This window comes from Zonotrichia leucophrys, chromosome 8, assembly GCF_028769735.1.
Source record: "Zonotrichia leucophrys gambelii isolate GWCS_2022_RI chromosome 8, RI_Zleu_2.0, whole genome shotgun sequence".
NCBI lineage: Eukaryota > Metazoa > Chordata > Aves > Passeriformes > Passerellidae > Zonotrichia > Zonotrichia leucophrys.
In genome coordinates this window covers 11,829,224-11,848,961 of record NC_088178.1, presented here as the reverse complement: position 1 = coordinate 11,848,961, position 19,738 = coordinate 11,829,224, and the positions used below count along the sequence as shown (strand labels likewise).

At 40.3% G+C, this 19,738-nt stretch overlaps 1 long non-coding RNA gene across 2 annotated transcripts in view; it reads left to right on the top strand.

Moving 5' to 3' along the window:
* The first annotated feature begins 343 nt into the window (after positions 1-343).
* The window catches only part of LOC135451148 (uncharacterized), a 64,191-nt gene continuing 44,796 nt past the window's right edge, over positions 344-19,738 (top strand). For both annotated transcript variants that reach the window (XR_010441232.1, XR_010441233.1), the window contains exons 1-2: positions 344-449; positions 2,996-3,123. This is a non-coding gene — a long non-coding RNA (uncharacterized LOC135451148). The remainder of the gene's footprint in view (positions 450-2,995; positions 3,124-19,738) is intronic.

The following is a 19,738-nucleotide window of genomic DNA, read 5'->3' as shown; positions in this document are numbered from 1 at the left end:
ACATGTCGGCAGCTCCTTGGGGCTTAGTGAGCTAGGCTATGTTGCCCTGTGAAAGTCAGTGAAGTTCCAACTTTTGAGCAATAACAATTAAGTCCTAAATGATCAGAAGCTGGGTCCTTCACGAAGAAAGGCTCATGGTGGTGGGGTCCAGCATGGTCTTGGTTTTTTTCATTTGTTTTCCCCAGTTGCCATGGATGAGAATGTCAGTCATGGCCCTTGTTATTCTGGGAGACTCTGATCACCTGATCATCATTAGTCTCAATTGCCTGCAGCTGACTTCAATCACAGAAACAAATTGGGTGGGTATATAACAGCTGCAGGATGGTTTGGGCTTGTGAGAGGAGTTAAATGCTGGAGAGGTGGGGAGTTAGTAAGATGTTGAGAGAGCTTTGAGGACACTTGCTGTGAGTATGGAGCTGGTTTTAGTGACTTTTGGAGTTGTGGCTATGGTATGTAATTTTTAGTGTTTTATGACGTTGTCTGATGTAACAGTAATGTTTCATGAAAGCATTTTGGAGTATTATTTCTTGAGTATTTTCATGAAACCATAATTGGTTTCATTACAAATTCAAATTGTATTTTTGTGTTTGGTATGTGAGATACTTTCTACAATGTCTTTTTTATGAAAAGCTTGTGTGTGTGCTTATTAGAATTTTGCCTTCAACTTTTTATGCTCCATTTATATTGTAATAAAAATTACTAAAGTTGAAAAGATAATGGGAATGCAGTATGGTGAGTTCTTAATAGACATTTTTCTCAAAACTAATGAAATTTTAAGTAAAACAAACTTGTTTAGTATTATTTTAAAGTGAATTTTAATATTTATTTGAGCATTTTTCTTCAGTGCTTCCACAGAATATTGGAACTAGCTTATGAAGTGTCAAGAAGAATGCTTTGGAATTTCTAAATATTATTTAGTATGCTTACATGGATTTTTTTTTTTTTTTTTTTTTTTTGTGCTTGATAACTTCAGCTGGTTTTGGTAGGTCTGGCTGTTGAATCTGTTGAATACCTGAATCTATGCAAGTACACTAAAGTTTTTAGCATTTGTTCTTTAGTTTTATTGAATGGAATTACTACAATTTTTGTGGTTGTTTTGGGGCACACACCCAAACGTTTGAGTCAAGTTCAAGTTAAAGTGGTGGAAGTTGGAAATAAATGGTAGGGGAGTTCACAGTTAGGTAGTCAGTACAGGAATATGCCAGTGCTTGGAAAAAATGAGGTGCAGAAAAAGGTTTCTGCTCTGCAAGCTGCTTTCAGCTTGGCCTACTGCAGGGATGTGGGACAGCTGTGGCAGGGCACCAGAGCATGGCTGGAGGCACTGAGGGCTCTGAGCAGTGCCAGGGGCTGGTGGGGGCAGGAACTGGCTGGGGCCAGCTGCTCCCAGCACTGAGGGGCTGCAGCGAGCTGCTCCTGGAGAAGCACAGTCCCTGCCTGCAGCATGGTCTCAGGCCAAGTGCTCTTTTTGCTCTGAGCTCCTTCTTGCTGTTATTTTCCACCGAGCCCTGGCTCAGAGGCAGGCTCTCTGCAGCGAGCTGTTGAGCACTCAGGCTGCTGGCTCTGTGGCTCTGCTGGGTCCTGCTGTGTCCCTTCACTGCCTTCCTGGCAGCTCCGAGCTCCCTTGCTGAGCTGTCTGGACCTCAGACATCGGGGCCATCTTCAGTCTCGTTATTCCTTTCCTCTCAGCTTCCCCTGCAGATCCTTGCACAGTTTTTGAAGCACTGAAAGGCAAAACACTGCATCATTCAATACAGTGTCCACAAGAAAACTGAAAGTAGCAGATGGTTGTTATTCTTTCCAATTTCCAGCACAGATTAAGAAAAAAATCTTTTATTTGTGTTACCACCCCTTTGGACTTTTCCCAGTATTGAAACTAAAGATTCTGGTTTTTAACACCTCTTCTCTTACAGCCTGTATTTGAAAGAAAATTTACCCCCTGTGTCTTTATGTGGTGTGCATTTAATATGCCTGTGTGTGCCTGTTCAGGAGAGCTTGGCTCTGGGAAGGGCAGCAGGGCTGGGGGGAGCTTGCTGAGTGTGAGAGGTGGTGTAGGAAGGGCTCAGTTTGCATTAATGAGTTTGGCAACAGTGTAGGAATCTATTTTGAAGAACTAATTAATTTTTTTCTTTGTATACTAAGGAAATCAGTGGGTTGGCTGTTTAGAAGTAAAAAAAGAGCACAAAAAGATACAGAACAAAATACTTTACCAGACTATTTCCCCTGAGGTACAGAAAAAGCACAGTGGTCTAGTCTAGAGCAAGTGGCAGGGCAGGTCTGCTTTGCAATGCCATCACCATTATATAACACTACTTCTTAAAATTCCATTTTATGTCTTGGGGAAATATGGTAGAATACAGTTCTACAAAAAATGGTTTGAACAGAAGAGACTAAGTGTCTGCCTCTTATTCCTACCACATAAATACCTCTTTTTTTTTGGTGAATTCTCATGTGAATGCAAATCACTGTTATATCATGTTCTCCCCAAATAGTCTCTTCTGTCTATTAATGCATTGTGCAACATGAAATACCCTGTTAGAATGCTGTGCAACACTCTTAAGGTGCTGTGATATGTGTTTCATATTGTTGAAAGGTGCAGTGCTGTGAAATGCTCCTCCCCAGCCCCAGTGTGTAGTGGAACCTGTCCCAGGATGCACAAAATTCCAAGGTTTAGGCTGCCTCTGGCTCTTGTGTTCATCTGAGAACCAGAGTAGCAGTTGAAGTTTTCCTCCCCACCCCATCAGTTTGAGTTCCTATCCTCATTTACCTGTGTATTGTGGCTCTCTCTGTGCCCTCTATTATTGACCAGCAGCTTCATTGTTGCCAGAAGTCTGCCTATGTTGCTTTGATTTGTTCTTGGCTGTCTTAGAGGTATCATTCTGCTCTTTGATCTGGAGGACCTTTTTGTGACCCTTTCAGCCACCCACTTAGCAGCAGCTTGCTGTGGGCTCCTGTTGTGTTATTTTTCTGAAAGGATGCTTTTTTTTCAACCCCACAGGATAAAGAAGACTGTTTCAGGCTGACTCCAGCTGAACCTGGGAGTGCTGAGACTGTGGCTACAAACAATTGCAAATGGATTTTCCCTGCCTGGGTCGCTGTGGTTATGGAGCAGCAGCCAGCCTAGAGGTACCTGCACTCAGAGTCACTTGCAGTGGGATGTGGAGTACTACATGGTGGGAGCAGATGTGGGTCTAAACTACCACAGCTGATAGGTCATGGTAATTTTATAAGCTGGGAATTTAGTGCACTCCAAGAGGAGCTTGAGAGGCCATGTTGTGGCAGGTAATCTGCCTCAAGAGCTGTGCTCACACACAACTCAGTGGAATTACATTGAGATTTATGCCAGCCCTTTCCCCCCTTTGACCTCAGTGAGCTCTTTGAATCACACTTAAGTCAGCTGTGACATTAGAAGCTGCCCCTTTGTTTTTCTGTACTTCTGCAATTGGGCACAGTGTGCAGAGTGTGTGCTGCATGATTTAAGGAGATGTATTCTGGCTTTTGATGCTGCTTCAATGTAACCTGATGCTAATGGAGTAGTCCCAGGGGGGTTGTGTTGGTGCTTGCATAATTTGCAGAGGAGGAAAAGCATGCAGATTTCTCCTGCCTTTCTCACAGAGGATATTATGCTTGTTTGGATTGTTCACATAAGGTAAAGTAAACATTTTGTATGGAAGTAAGCATTTTGTATGGAGATGTTATTTGTGAAGTGCTTAAAAAAATTCTGTGGAACTTCTATATAGAGACTGATTTCTGTGAAGAGACAAAGTCCCCCATATAGGGAGTTCTTGTTGTCTAAAGCCAAGACAAAAAACCAGCAGTGCCTTCAGTAAGTTCAGGGAAAACCAATAAGAGCAACTTAAGGATTTGCTCACAGCTGAGTGAGGGGGTGGCTGCTCTCACCTGTGGGTTGGCTCTTTCCAAGGCCATACTAATTTTCTAAACCTGAGGATTTTTGTTGCTTTGGCTATGTGACTATTGACTTAGTTTTTCATTCTCAACAGCAGGAGTTTTTTGTCATTGAAATAATTTTGTGGGGGAAGAGGAAAACTTGAGGCAACTTTATTTCTAACATCCATTACATGCTCTTCAAAATGTTCTTGGCATTTCATGTAACCTGCAAACACCTTTGTTGGGTAGGTTGTTTCTGTGATCTCACCTCAAGGACAAACTTTTCTTGTGCTATGAAGTCATAAGTTTTAATTAAAGGGATACAAATATCTGAATAATATAGCATTCTACTCTGTGTAATCCTAAATCACTGGACAATTTCAAAACTATTATTTAAAGTTTTAGGGTGTTTTCCCAAATACTAAACAGGTCAAAAAGAAATGGAAAGCTGAAGAGAATGGCTGTGTTCTTAGTTACTGGTGTCCAGAGGTCTCTCAGTGTTTGGTTCACTAATGGCCTTTCTCTAGATGTGGAAGAGTATGTCATTTATTCAGTATATATTTATTATGGATGCCTATTGAGAACAGGACTGAAATACCATATCTCATGTTGTTGTGAATGAGAGGAAGAAAGCATTTCAACACAGGGTTTGTTATTTATTAGAGAACAGAGCTGTACAAGTTATTTTATGAATTCTGATTAGGAAGGCATTTTTAGTTAATGTACTGCTTTCCAGCCAGTCCCAGCTTCTGAAACCCTCTTGTAACACAGTGGTCACTAATGAATAAGTTTTTTAACAGGTAATTAGAGATAGTTGTGTGAAATCACTCAGAGTGCCTGGCTAAGTTTGTTTTCATTATGAATGGTCAGATAACTAGGGTAGGAATGGACTTCTAAATGCAGTTGTTAGTTTTCAGTGCCTTGGTACTTGAAGGTTTGGCTTCATGCAGTGTTGTCCTGTCCTCTTCCACCCCAAACCCCTGTGTCACCTAGGTTGCTCTGATAGATGAGTATCATCATTTTGGTGAACTATATTAAAGATATATTGTTTAGGAACCCCTCTCAAAATTCATGTTGCAGTGCCATCATTACAAGCTAGGGCTGGATATATGTGGCATCATTTTCTATGCCTTCATGGAATGTGAGGAATAGAAATGGTATTCCTAAAAACATCTTCGTTTCATGTCATATCTCAGACTTTGTTCACTGTGTGCCAGAAATATTTGGGCACCCCTGAAAGCTCTTTAAGAATTCAGGGGGTGTTCTGATTTTCACAAGCCTCATGATCCAGCCTGTGTCTGTCACACTTTACTGTAGCAAATGGAAATTAAGAATACACTTATATTTAAAGAGATCTGGCTATTAGCTTTCTGCTAGTTTTCACTGAAAGCTGCACTGTTTTGTGACTTTTGAGAAGGGCTGTTTTGAGGTTGGGAAGGTGGTATTTAGACATGGTTATTCCTGTAGCAGTTTGATACCTTAGCAAGTAAATAATGTGGAGCCTATGAACAGTAAATTTAAAAAACTTGACTGTCTCTGATTTCTTTTTTTAATATCTCAGATGCACTTAGGATCCATTTACATGAGAAAATCTGCTACCTCTGTAAATCCGGTTTTTTAATGTGTCACCATTTCTGTAAGGAAAAGTACTTTGCTCTTAAAATTGAATTGGTGGGTTTTTTGTTTTTTTTTGGTTTGGTTTTGTTTTGGTTTTTTTTTCCCCTCCAGTAAATGATATCATTTGTTACCTGTCTGGTGTTAGCTAATCAGCAGGCTTTGGCAATCACTGCTCCCTTCCTTCAGCTGTGGAAGTGTGTGTATATTGGTCATACAGCAGTTTCCAGCTGCCCTGGGGAAGGTGCAAGGCCACTGGCAGTGACTGTGTCCTTGGCTCAGGATGTGTAATTGTCATTGCTCCAGGGTTATCTGATAAACCAGAACTCTGAGAGGACAAGAGCAGGTCCAAAGGATTGAAGGTCCAGGTTTTCAAAGGCTTAGATGGGGTCTCTGCAGTGGTGACCTTGCTTGCAGGGGAGGCTGCAGAAAAGCTGACTGGCTTTAATGCTGGACCTGTCCAGGCCCCAGTGGGCAGCTACTTCCTGCAGCAACTGGATGTGGGAAGCAGCTTGAGGATCCCTGACTCCTACAGCATGCTGGCTTTTAAAAGCAAATCATTGCATGTTCTGGGTACCACAGGCAGGAACACGATTAAAGAAGTGCTCTGAAATGGTTTGAATACAGCAATCACTTGTTCAAGTACTTTATATTTAGGTCTTAATGAGAAAATGACTGCATGTTAAATCACATAAATCCACTAAGTGAGAAAATGGTAATTTTAGGATTATCTTTGGAATGGATGTCTATTTTGTCAATTGCAGAGATGGTACCTGAAGTTAAATGTGCTTTGGCAGGTGGTCATTCTTTAACTGTGGTATTTAAACTAGTTGAGTTGCTGTGTCTTGATTATGGCAGCTGGCAGATATTACATTCTCATTAACTGCTGGATTTTATGGATATACCCATGAAAATACCCATGTATTTTTCACTCAATAAGAATTTAACATATTTCTACTTGCCTCATGGGGTTGCTAAAGCCTTTTTGTGAAGGACTGAGTTAAGCTTTTTCTACAGCACTTTATATGGGAATGGATCTGTGTTCTGGAAGAAATTAATGGTGTTATCTCTGGAACCCAAGCATTTATTTTCTTGATTTAGATTCCCTTTTTATGTGAAGTCTGGCCTCTACTTTTCCATGTCAGTATGTGTCTTTAAACTGTTAATTACAGTGACCTTTTGCTGGACAGATGGCTAAATAGATTGCAGCAGTTGTGAACCCTCCTGTACTGCCATGCAGTGTTCTCATTATGTTCATAAAGCCATCAGGTTATAGGGTGCTTTTTTCAACCTAGTCCACATTGAGTCATTTCAGATGAACACTGTCACCACTGATGTGAAACAACTCCTGATCTTACTGGAAATGCCTGCCTGTGGCATTTATGCTTTGTAGCATCCCTCCAGGTGCTTTTGCCAATAAGTGATTGCTTCCATGTGACAGGAGAATGGCTGTCCTTGTAGTTAAGGGTAGTGACTACCAGCCCTTCTCTATAAACTCAAGATCATGAATCAGTGGCTCATGTTTCTATTTTATTTCCTTCTAATTTAATATTGCTACTGAGAACTTCAGCATTTCAAAGGGTTGTCCACCTTACACCTGCTGTACAAGTTTATTCTATGCACTAGCCTACTGATTACTTTCCTGCCTCACAATTTTATTTCATTGAGGCTGTGGGTTTAAAGTATTTCTGAGTTTTAGAATGCTTCACCAAGGGTTTACTTGTTTGCTACAAATCCTGCTAAGAGGCATGTCTGACAGCCTACATCTTACGAAAGAGTTCAGACATCTAGGCCTCCAACTAATTACTGTGATGTACAGAATACAGTGGAACAGCTCAAACCTTTCCTTTTTGCCATGAAGTTATTTGTTTTGTAATGGATTTCTTAAAATCAATTGGGAGCTAAAGTTTCATTCATGTAAAAGATACTCTAAATTTTGTTTTGGAGTTTGAATAAAATGAAAACCTCAGAATATTTGAAAGGAGAAGTTTTTATGGAATTGATTGTTTGGAATAATGAAGATGTATGACCAGGTTATAGGTACCAGATGCTAAGTTCAATTTGCTTTCTGTTATAGCAGACCAGATGTGCTCAACCTTTAGCATCATTGCTATCCAAAGAAGAGAAGCTTTCTGGAATTGTGGCAGAATGCCAACAGGGCTCAGACATGCAGCAGGTGCAGCATTCTGTAGGCTGTGCTCATGTGACTGCTGAAAGCTCTGCTCAGGTGTCTTGGGGCTAGAAAGGGAAGAGGCAGCTGGGGAGCACAGTGGGGCTGAGTCAGGCATTCAGCAGCACTGGGCAGAGGCAGCCCCACCTGGGCCAGGGCTGCTCCAGGACTGGGCTGGCAGTGGCCACCAACTCCTTGTGCCACCAGAACCCCTGCAGAGTGATGGCTTTGGCCAAGTTCACAAAATAATGGATCAGAGGGCTTGGAGGCTCTATACCTTATATAGAATCTCTATATTTCAAGATACTGGAATTTTACTGTACAGTTTATGTTAAAGTTAGCTGGATGCAATTGCTGGATCAGGTTATATCGGCCTTGCCCAACACTGGCTGAAAATGATGGGACTTAAACAGTGATACAATAAGTGTCAGGGTTTGTAAGCTCAGTTTAGAATGATATGAAAAAGATTAAAATGTGTTTTACCATATACTGGTACTTTTTTCCCCCCTGAAAATGTTGCCCTTAATGGCTATAAAATTAAACTGTTGTTGAAGAGAAGCCATTAGGTTTGTGTTCCCATCTTCAAATCTAGTTTATTTTAATAAAGAGGAAATCAATGGAACATATGCTAACAATATTTTTAGGAATTATTTGCAATGAGCATATATAATTGTTTGGGAATTGAAATGAAAAAAATCCCAAAAAGTCACAATAGCTCTGATTGTTTTCTTAGAGGAAAAAAGGAAAGGGGGGAAAAATGAAGCTCCTGTGGAGATAATTGAAGCTGAAACATTTCTTGTGCTCTTGAGATGAGCTGCAGAAAGCAAATTATGTGAAAAAAACAAAGGGGGAAATGTCATGTGTCAGCTCTCCTCATTTTCTTTTTGGCTGCATGCCCAGTCTCTAAACTTGTATTAAGCTTTGCCATGGCAACAATATCTGTGAGGTGTTTTCCATCCAGACTGTATTTCTGGCTGCAGGTTTAGGGAGTAGAGATTTGGAAACTGTTTGTGTGTAATCTTATACTTCACTAAACATGAGACTTGGGAAGAAGTGTGTATTTTGCGTGACCAGAAAGGTTAAAAAAGAAAAAAAAGGCTTTCAGAAAAGCAAATGGAAGAAACTCTGCATTACAATTGCTTTACACTTTTTCCTATGGAAAATACTGCAGACATGCCATGCTTGGAAGGACATGGGATGAAGACCAAGCTGTGGGTTCTCTGATAGTCCCTACTGAAGAGAAGCACAGCAAAGCATTGTTTAGAGCAACAGACTAAGGATCAAAAGGGTGACAAAAATTCAGGTAGAGAATGGCTGGTGCTAAAGAATTTAAAGCTATTTAGGCACATGAGTTTTCTATGGATAGGACATTGCACGATCTTAACCTGGATTCTTGCCTTGAATCACTCCATAAAACCTGGGAAGACAAACTTTGGAGAGGCAAGGATACAGTTCCTGCCTGCCAATGAATTCATGCTGACGCTGTAATAGTATAGATATACTCCTTTTTGCTGCTGTGTCAATTCACTGAGAAACAGCATTAGAAAGGAATTATTTCAGTATCAAATATCCTGAAATTTTGTAGAAACAAATACAAGATTCCTTAGTTTTCAATTTGTGCAACAGTGTTTTGGTGACAAATCCAAAACACAGTTCCACACCAGCTACTCTGTGGAAAATCAAGTGTACCCCTGACAAAACCAGTGCAGTCCTCTGCTCTCATTTCCCCCCCTCTTAGCAGTTGTGTAGTGGCAATTATTCAAGGAAATATCTAGTGAGCTGAGTTAGGCAATGGAAGGATGGGATAAAAGAAGTGTTCTTCTACCAAGAGAACCATCTCCTCATGTGGGTTGCAATACATTCTCACAAACAGTTTTATCTCTGTAAGGGAGGCAGAACTGGCTCATCAAGGCCAAGTCCAGCAAGCGTTTCTCAGACCACAGAGTAGCATAGAAGGGGGAAGGGATGCACCACCCCAAAAAGATAGAATTTTTTTGAGGAAGAAAATTTATTCAGTGTTTGCAGTGGAGTATGATTGCATATTTTGTTCAAGAAATGCACATTGGGTTGAAATAGCAATTATTTGTTAATTTTGATGTACATTTCCTTGGCAAAAAGGAAATTATTTTCTATCTGAACTCAGAATACTGTACTTCAGTGTAACTGAGTGTTTCTACTTCTGATTTAGCAGCTTTTTAATATAGACTATAGAAGCAAATATTCCTGTTAGTGCTGCTGTTTATCTGAAGGACAGGTCTGTTTTAAGAGCTCTGGATATGGACACGAAAAATCTATGGAAAAGGTGTCTCATTCTGAGCTGTCATGTGCCTAAAATGTACCCAAAGGTAATAATGCATTATGCCTCTTTGAGAACCTGTTTTCTCAAGGGCAAAACAAACAATAAAGACTTGTTAATCACTTTGTGATTCACTGGAAAATGATGCTGTTTAGAAGCTAGGTATGCTGGTATGACTAATTAAATTAACAATTTATGCAAGCACAAAGCTATGTCATATGCTTTTTTAAATTAAGAATCCATGAAAAAATGACATTATTTTGAGTAAAAATCATTATCTTTTGACACTATCAAAACTTCCTTAAAATATTCTTTATCTTTATCTTGATTGGCATAGGTACTATTCTCATTTCTTGGCTGATATCTGCCAGCTGGGGGAGATTTTTGACTTATTCTTAGCCAAGCATTGGAATGGCTGATTTTTTGGAGGCAGATGTACTCTCCGATGCCCTGCTCTCTTGTTTCTGATATCCCCACCTGAATCCTGTCAGACCATGTCACATTTCCTAGCCAAGGCTCCTCTCCTTTGGAAAAGAACCCAAGCATTTGAGCCAAAAGTTGATGGGAAATGACAGCTGTACCTCAAACTTTACTGGTTTCCGACATAGAGATAGCTTATCACTTGAGACCATGTAAATGCATTTGATTACCCTTGTAGATTCTCAAACATCTTTGTCACCCTATAAGCTGCTAGTGCTGAAGCAGCTTGTAGATGTGTTGGTGGGGATTAGGGCTTCAATATGATTAAGAAATACAATGTCAACGATGGTGTATATAGTCTGTAGTTCAGACTGACCTTTCCGGGCAGCAGCTTCAAATCTAAGCTCAAGATCCTTCAGAATTATAGCAGCATTAAGAAACTCACCCCTCCAAACCCACCATGTGTCTTACCTGTGTGTGTTTGTGTGCACTTAAAAAGTATAGTTCTACACAAAGTAATAAGAACAATGCTGCATGCTTAAAACTGTCCTCTTTCTTACATTTAGTGTTTTATTCTTATTTTACTGGTTCCTTTGCAAGTCTGAGCTAGTTCTCCCCTGAAGAATCAAAGGCATCTTTTCACAGCAATAAAGCGGAATATAATTGGTGTGGCCACAGCAGAACAAGACAGTATCAGAGCCAGGAAGCCTGGATTGATGGCAGAGCTCAGCCTGGGTGCAGTAGTGTGATATAAGGCTTTATGATGCTTCACTGCACCATATCTATGTCCTACTAGTGCTTCTGCTAGTTTACATATCTCCACATTGCCCTTCATTTTGTGATAGAGGCGTGCCTGGAAAAATATGATAGTCTGAGGTATTTTTTTGATTGCATATATTTCAGTTCATGATACTGATAGTTCTAGCAATGAGCACTGTACAATTTTGTGTTTTGGTGTTGCTTCTCTTGGAGGGGAGAAAACTTTTTTGTCATTTTAAATATGAGCTTTTACTGATATTATAGCATTAGATGGGAGGGGTAAAAGACTTGTTTTAAATAGTTACTCTGGAACTGAATGAAGGACGTGGAGAAGGCCAAATGGTGAGTGGAAGCAATATTTTCTTTGAACGTGAGATCATTCTACTTCAGACACTACTTTTTTTTTTTACTTATGCAGTCAGAAGTTAGCCAATCAGGTCCGTGCCAAAGTATGTAATTAAACAGTTTATTTTTCATAACTACTGAGGCAAATAAGAGCAGATGGTTCTCAGCACTTCAGAAGTTTAGGCTGTTTCCTTCAAGTCCTCAGTGCAAATGGAGATGACCGGCTTTATAGCCTCCACTTGAAAATACTGATCTTGCTCATTAAATACTGTTTTTAATCTATTTGCAGAATATGGCCCACAAAAGATGTGAATTACCTTTCTGCAGGAGGGGTCTCAGTGTCAGTACTGTTTTATAGCTCTGTGCTGTTTCTCTGGCATTGTTTCCCTTGAGGATGGGTATGTTCCTCCGCCAGCACTCACCAATCACAGGCAGCTGTTGAGAAAGCCCTCAGCAGGGAGAGCTCTCTTGAGTGCTCTGGGGGTGTCCCTTGTGTGGCACTCATCAGTTGGTGACACTGAGCTAGAGCAGGGTATCAGTGACATGAGGCCGGCACCTCTGGGAGAACAGCAAGAGGATGTGGGATAGATTGGGTAAGGCAGGTTTCAGGGTGCTGGGGTGACTGATGAGGGAAACAAGGAGTTGGGGTAGTAGCTGCAATCAATTTCAAGGCAATCAGATTTATTATGTAGATTTTTTTTTTCTGCCAACAAAGAAGAAAAAAATATTCATCAGATGCTCTGGGTAATGTTCTAATGTTCCACCCTTGGTTCTGATGCATTTCCCATTTACTGTTAACAACCCTTCTGTGATGAGCCCAGTTTTGGCTCGGAAGATTTCTCCCAATCTCTGTACTGCTGCAGTGATATCAGTTCCATATTCCTAAGGGCCCAGGGATTCAGGTGTGCTGATGTAGGGAGGAGAAGGGGACAAAAATTCCCACCTTCTATTGCTTCTGGTGAAAAGATTTCTGAATCACATTGGAACTTGAAATAGTATTTTTAAATTAAGCAGGAGGAAAGTGAATTTGATTCTAATGTATCCTGCAAATAGAAAGTCATGGGTATTTAATATTTCTTTGATATCTATCAGTACCTTGACACTTATGGATGTTGTCCAACATTTGTATCACACATAAGGGATCACAAATATGACATTCCTGTATCCATTGCTGTATCAAGTGAGACAGAACAAGTTTGTTTTTTCTTGTGCAGCTATTTGAATATTTTTCTTTGTTTTTCCTGCAACAAATGAGAGATTGTAACAAAACCCTTTTAATATCTAGCATTTGCCACCAGCTCAACAATTCTTTTAAAAGAAGTATTGAATCTTACAGCAAAGTGCTAGGAAGACAGAGTAAGGCGGAGGACTGTCCATAGAGGCAGCTCACCTCATAAATGCTTAGCACCATATACAATGTGTTTTATTAAGATGTTTGGTTTGCACAAAGTAGCCCAACAATAGTGAATTGCAGTTGTTCACTGCTTGTTAGTAAAGGAGGCCCCTGACCTCTAGTCATTCCTTTTTATATCCCTGAAGATTGCATTCCTCTCTTTATAACCATTTTATGCCTCTTGAATAATAAAAGGCCTGCACTTGGTTGTGATTGTCTGGAGAAGTGCTTTGGTCTGTTTTGGAAAAAGACAAGGGTCACTGTCTTAGTGTGAAAAATTGCCTCAGAGAAGTTCTTTATTTGTTATGGTTTTTTTTAATGACTTGCATTTTCAGGGAAGTGTATCAATTTCCTCCTTGTCTGTTTACTCTTTTCACCTCAAGAAGACAAAATTCAGGTTTGAGCCTGGATGGCTTCTGAATTGTTGTGCTGTTAACTAATGTGTGCTGGTTAGGATGGATCTCCAGTAAGATTGTGACTGGCACACATTATCTGGGCCATGATGGGGATTTTGCTTCAGTTCTGGCTTCTGCTCAGTAGTTGCATTCTATCATTTTCTACATGCTGCATATTCCTTTAAGCTAATAAAGCATCTCTTTGCTATGCATGACCTGCTCTGTGATGTGACTGACTGATAACTGCAGCATTTGAAACCTGACACTACATTATTAGACCTGCTGCCAGGTTCCTGGTTATTTGTCAGAAATATTTCTTGCCACTGCAACTTCAGCAAGATTGAAAGTAATTTTATAGGGTCACTGCAAACCTGTGGGATGTAAAGTGCTGGGATCCATCACAGCCAAGGCATTACCTACCAGACTTATGGATGTGGAGATATGTGTTCCTATGAAACCCCCCACAAAAAATGCATTCCCCATGGTACTGTGTCATTCAGTCTATCAAATATGAAATCACTTCAGCTTTACTCTTTGCTATAAAGACATTTATCTAGCTGCTGAGAGACTTTTCTCCAAATATAGATATACCTTAATGTGAGGCAGGTGAGATGCAGTTTGGGGAATATGGGATGGCTATATTCCTGTCTTTGATGGAAGGGTATTATTGCTTCTCATGGGAGCCATTTTGTGCTTTAAGGAATAAATATCTTCAAAGCCATCCTTATACATCTTTAAGACAAAGAATGGACTTGGTAAATCTGATTGAGTAGTGCCTGTTAGAAGATCTAAACAAGGTTAGAAAAAGCATTTTTCCCATACCAGTGTGCCTCAAACCCAAAAGAATCCCACTGAAGAAAACACCTCTTTCTGACCTCATTCTACCTCAGCTGAGATCTCCAGAGCCTGGGTTCCCTGAATTATGAAAGCAAGGAAATGTCTGGCAATGTGTTCTGTACAAGGAAGTCCATCTATCTTTTCCAGTCTGAAGTAGGTTCCAACAAGTTTCTTACCAGAGTATCGAAGTGTTTCCTGCACATGCCAAAGGGAAAGACCTTTAGGGTGTATGGGATGTAATGTACTCATAAGCAGTACTCACATCATCCTATTAGGGACTGCCTGGAACATTTAATACCAAAGTAAAAATACAAAGTGGAACAGAAATCTGTGAATATGAAGGACTGTTGCAGAGGCAGGCATAATTTGCCTGAGATTTCTGTTCTCTAACCCAAATATCAGATTTGCCTTACTGTTCTGGATGGTGTGTTCTTGAACAGAATGGATGGAGAATAACACACTGACAATAAAATAATTCAATATTATTTTCCCTGTAAGTGTAGGTAATTTTCTAAGATGTTAATGTCAAAGACTGAGATTCAAAAGCATGGATAATTTGACTTCTGTCCATTATCACACATATGAAATTGATTTTATTTTCTGGGGTGCCAAGTGCAGAGATAAATATTTTTATTTTTGTAATTTGCAATGTATGATGGATTTTGAAACCCCAGCCAATATTCATCTAATTTTGCTGCAAGAACCGTTTTCATGTGAAAATGGTACTCCAGTTCATGCTATTTTTCCTTATAAGCTCTTTGAATCCTGAAAGTTGCAGTGCAAAATAATTATAGTAATTTGAGGAGTCTTAGTATGTGAAACAATGGCTTTCTGAATTGCCTCATGGTGGCTGGGAAAATGAAATGAATAATGTATCAACTTGAAAAACATTTTATAGAATATGTCTGACCATGAAAGGGAAAGTAGGGAATAAGCCTCACTTCTCTTTGGACAATAATGTCTATTTTTTTCTCTTCAGTGAGGAGTAATCAGTTTGTAGTCAGTTGCTAGGTGGCAGATGTTGTAAAAACACAGAACAAAGGCAGGATCCCTGTCCCAGAGACTTCATAATCTGTGTACAAACAGGCAGCAGATGTGTGACACCAGCACAATGAGAAGAGAGAGGTCAGCACTGGCAGGATCAGAGCTGACTCTGTGTTGTTCAGGTTTAGATGCCATTCTGGTGAATTGCTGTTTGGGAAGATTTGGAAGAATATAAGGGGTTGTTCTGGAGAATCCTAATTTGCTGGTTACTTATGCTGCAAAAACCTTATTAGCAATTCAAAGCAGAATTCAAACACAGGTTTGGTTTGATCTCTTCGGTGATTTGAGGCTGAGCTTTATGGAATGACCTAGAAGATTAACCATCAGCGTCTCAATGCTAGCAATAATTTAGATAAGACTGACTAATAATGACGTAATTTGCAATTCTTACCTGCAGCTGTTTATGGTTTGTATTTCTGAACTCTGTGGTCACATCTTATTGTGTGTCATGCAAAGTTTGTGCTTCTGAGTTAATATACAAAATCTAGTTGATACATAATGGGATTAATGAATATCACATCATGTTCAGTTATTCTGTTACTGTGGCCAAAATATATGGTTAATTACTTATTATTACATACTGTTTGTGCTGAAATTCTTTGACTCATTTTCTGAAGATCCCCTTTTCTGTCTTGTCACACTTCCTCCTTTCTCTTGCCATTAGACCTCCTTTCCATCCCTTGCTGAAATGAATTCAGTTTCCCTGTAAGCTTACATTTCCCTGTAAGCTTACAATGCCTTACATTTTTACTCAGTTATTAGAGTAGCCACAACATTTATTGTCCCTTATAGCTAGAAAGTTGTGTATTCCATCTAGTCAGTATTTGTGATACACCTTTAATAGCACATAAACATATGCTTTCTAAAACAGCTGCACAATTTGCTGATAATGCCTTTCAGTACTAATAGGACCTTTTAGCTTTGGATTTTCCTACTAACAGATGAAAAATCTGTAAAAAGCAAGCTGTAAGAGGAAACACAGAGCTGGTAAACCTTTTTAAGCACACATTTACACACACTTTTAGCCTGTGTGGGAGAGGCTTTTGTATTCTCTTTGCTTATCTCTGTATATTTATGTTGGCGCTTGGAAAACTATGTTCCCGCTCAACCCAGTGCCAGGGCTTTAAATGTGCTTGCAGTTTTGCACACAATTGGATGTATTTGTATCTGACATGAAATTAAATTACTTTTAGTGAGAGTAACAGCTGAAGCAGATTGCTACCATGATGTAATTACTGAGAAGTTCTTAGTTTTTGTTTTTAATAGTCAAAACTTATGGAGCATGCCTGGATTGTACCAGCCCCTTGTCCATAAACTAAGACAGAAATCACATTATTCCTTTAGGGATTTTCTTCTATGTATCCTCATCACTTTTATTCTGTGTGGATGTATTTTATAATGCATTTTCAGTGGTATATGATATTTGTATTCCAGGCAGTACTTGCACTGCACTCAGATGTGCTGCTGCTGGGGATACTGCAGAGGAGTTGCTGGGGCACTGGGCTGTTGGAAAACCTGGCTGGGGACATGACAGGAGAAAAAGCTGCAGTCAAGGGAGTTTTGGTTCTGAGGTATTGTTGGAGAGAGCAGTGAACAGGGTCTTAGGAGAGCTGGGCTTCTGATGTGCAAAATAAATAAGGAAAGCAACTGGGAAAATGAAATTGAGAATCTCAGCTGGGAGACATGTCTTACTTCAGTTTTCCCAGCTACCTCTCCAAGCAGCAGTGCTGCCTAAAGAAGTGGGATGTAGTTCTGAGGGTGGGAGGAGAAGAGTGTAATGTGGAAGAAGCTGTCAAGCTTCATAAATTTAAATATCTGCCCCTAGTTCTGGTTAACCTTCTACACATACATGGTGTCTGCAAACAGTGACTTTGGGAATCTCATGTGCTGGAAATACATAAACATAATATCTTCTAGAAGAGTTCTTTTCTCACAGAAACTGTCACTCATTGCCTCCTTATGCTTTATGTTATTCAAATTGAATGCAATGCTACAGTTTCTTTGGAAGTTTCTATTCAGAAGAAGAGATCCTGGGAATGCTGGGTTACATTCATGTGACCGGCAGACGGCCTGATTTGTATTCCAAAATGGAAGACATTATAAACTTATTTGGGGGGAACCCTCCATCCCCTGAGATCCTCTTTTGAAAGCAGTGATATTAATTCTTCCAGGGAACAAAAAAAAAATCAGATTCAACAACTTTATTCAGCAAGACTTGATTTACCAACTTTGCCTTCTATAGTTTGAAATCCCACCAGTAAAATTGTTCAGTACGTGTTTGTGTCCCACTGGTTTAATAGGGCACCAAGAATTCCTGCTTTCCTTGAAGTATCTTTAACAGGTATTGGGAAAATGTTGCTAACCTTGGCATAGGATGGTCTGCATTTCTGTGTGTAGAGCTGTAGTGTGATGATAGGTGGTTATTCTGAATGCTTTCAAAATGGAAGTGAGTTATTATGAGAAGTGTACCCCTTGTCATTCTTAAGCAGCTAAGAATGAGGCTTTACTTTGCAGTGCTGTCAACTTCATCATTAGTGTGCTGTGTGGGGTTTGTTGGTTGGTCTATTTTAAGTTTTTGTTTTCATTATTTTGAACTGATGTTTTTGAATTTGAATATAGGAGCTTCTGTAGGACTGATTTCCATCAGTGGCGCTTGTGCACCCCAATACCTTTTAAAAGCTGTGATCCAAGTACTTTTATGTTTAAGTTTTTGAATGCCTTTACAAATCAGGTTTTAAATGCCTACTTAGCTCTGTTCCGCTCCCATCCTGAAGTGCGGAAGCACAGGAAACTCCTGGAGTGTGTTCTCAGGGAGATTGTTGTGGCTGTCTCATCAGAGATGCCCTCGAGCCCTCTTAAAATCTACTGAAGTCGATGGAAAGAATCTCTTTAACCTTGTAAGCTTTTTATTTAGCCCATGAGCTTGTCAGACCTGTAGCTGTCACTTTATTTTTTATTTGTACAGTTTTGGGCACCACGAGACCATTCTTCATTGATCTCTGGGCACTGTCACAGCAATATGCACTTACCTTAAGCATATTTTAAGTGTTTAATTCATTATTTATCATCTCTCATTACAATTGTGGTACTTATTTGGCTAATACTTAAGTGCTAACAATTTAAAGAGAGATGGGCAGTGGGGAAGTTCAGGTTTCTGTTTCCACTCTGGTGAGCCCTAGATTCTACAAGGCCTTCTTGAGGTTGCAGTTTTGGAAATCCACGAAACCACAGTATCTTTTTTACTATGGGCTGGAATTAAGGCAGACTGTGTAACGTCATTTAAGTAGCAGTGGAATGGCCATTGGTTCTAAGAAAGGGATGGATGTTGTGGGCATCTCCTGGAAGCAGATGTGGGTGAGGCTCCTGATCTGTGCAGGAGCATCTGGAGCAGTGGGTGCTTGGCCATGGCTCCTGAGCACGGCTGCACAATCTGAACTGCTCTAGGGAATATTGTCTGTGCTGGGAACAGTGTGCTGCAGTGAAGGGATTGGGATTGAGGAAGCTGCTGTCGTGCTGCTGCCCTGTCACAGAAGCAAAATGCTTTGCCTTTGTCTTTCTAAGGACAAGTACTCCTTTCCTCACAGACAGCAGGAAGAGTGGGCTTGAGCAAATGATTCACAGAAACTCCTGAACTCCCTCATGTTCTGGTGATTTCTGGCTGTGGTGAATGCTGGTCAGGGTGTTGGAGGGAATGTAAAAAACTCCTGTGGGGAAAGCTAAGTTTTGTGCCCATGCTCCTGTAAGTTTTGGCAGCTTGTGGAGAAGATCAGTGTCTGTTATGCTGTGCAGTAGGATAGGGAGAGAAGGCTGAAAATCTAAGAAAAGGAAGCAAATAAGGCATGACCTCCAACAGTTTAATATGCAGAAATGTACAGACTGCTCTGGAAGCAAGAGGTCAGACTCCAAATGCTTAGTGTGTTCTTGGGCTATGTGCTAAAAAAGCTGTGCACCAAGCTGACCTGACATGCCAGGCTGTGGTTGAGGCTTGGTTGTGCTGGCAGGCAGTAAAGGCCCTTTCACTGGCTCAGCTGCCTCCTGGCAGTGGGATCTGGCTGTGAAGTCAATAAGGATTCATCCATTCACAGTCCAAATCTCCCATGGATGCAGGGCTAGGCCTTCCCCATAAGCAGGTAGGACTCTGTCTGGATGAATTTTTGGCTCTCAGACCTTGTATGTTTCATTCAGGCCATTGTGAGCATCCAGAACATTCAGCATCCACTGTACTGAACCACACATGTCTAAGCAGGTAATGCAAGACGTTTGTACTGCAATTCTGCAGTACTCAGCATCCATTTGTAACTTGAGTCTGACACAATCCCCTGTTATGCATAATAAGGATGTTTCCATAATAACTTGAAACTATGCTCAAAGTGCTGGGGAAACCTTAACAAATACCTCCAAATAACACTTTATTCAGCAAAGGAAAAGAGAAGCTGAAACAGTTCCTCATGTCTCCCAAGGAAGCAGTAATACATTATTAAATATTTGGAATTTCATGACCCTTGGGGTCTCCTATCAGTGTTTTTTGGGGCACCAGAGTTGGCAAGAGGGTTAAAGAACTTAGAGTCCACACTCAGGTA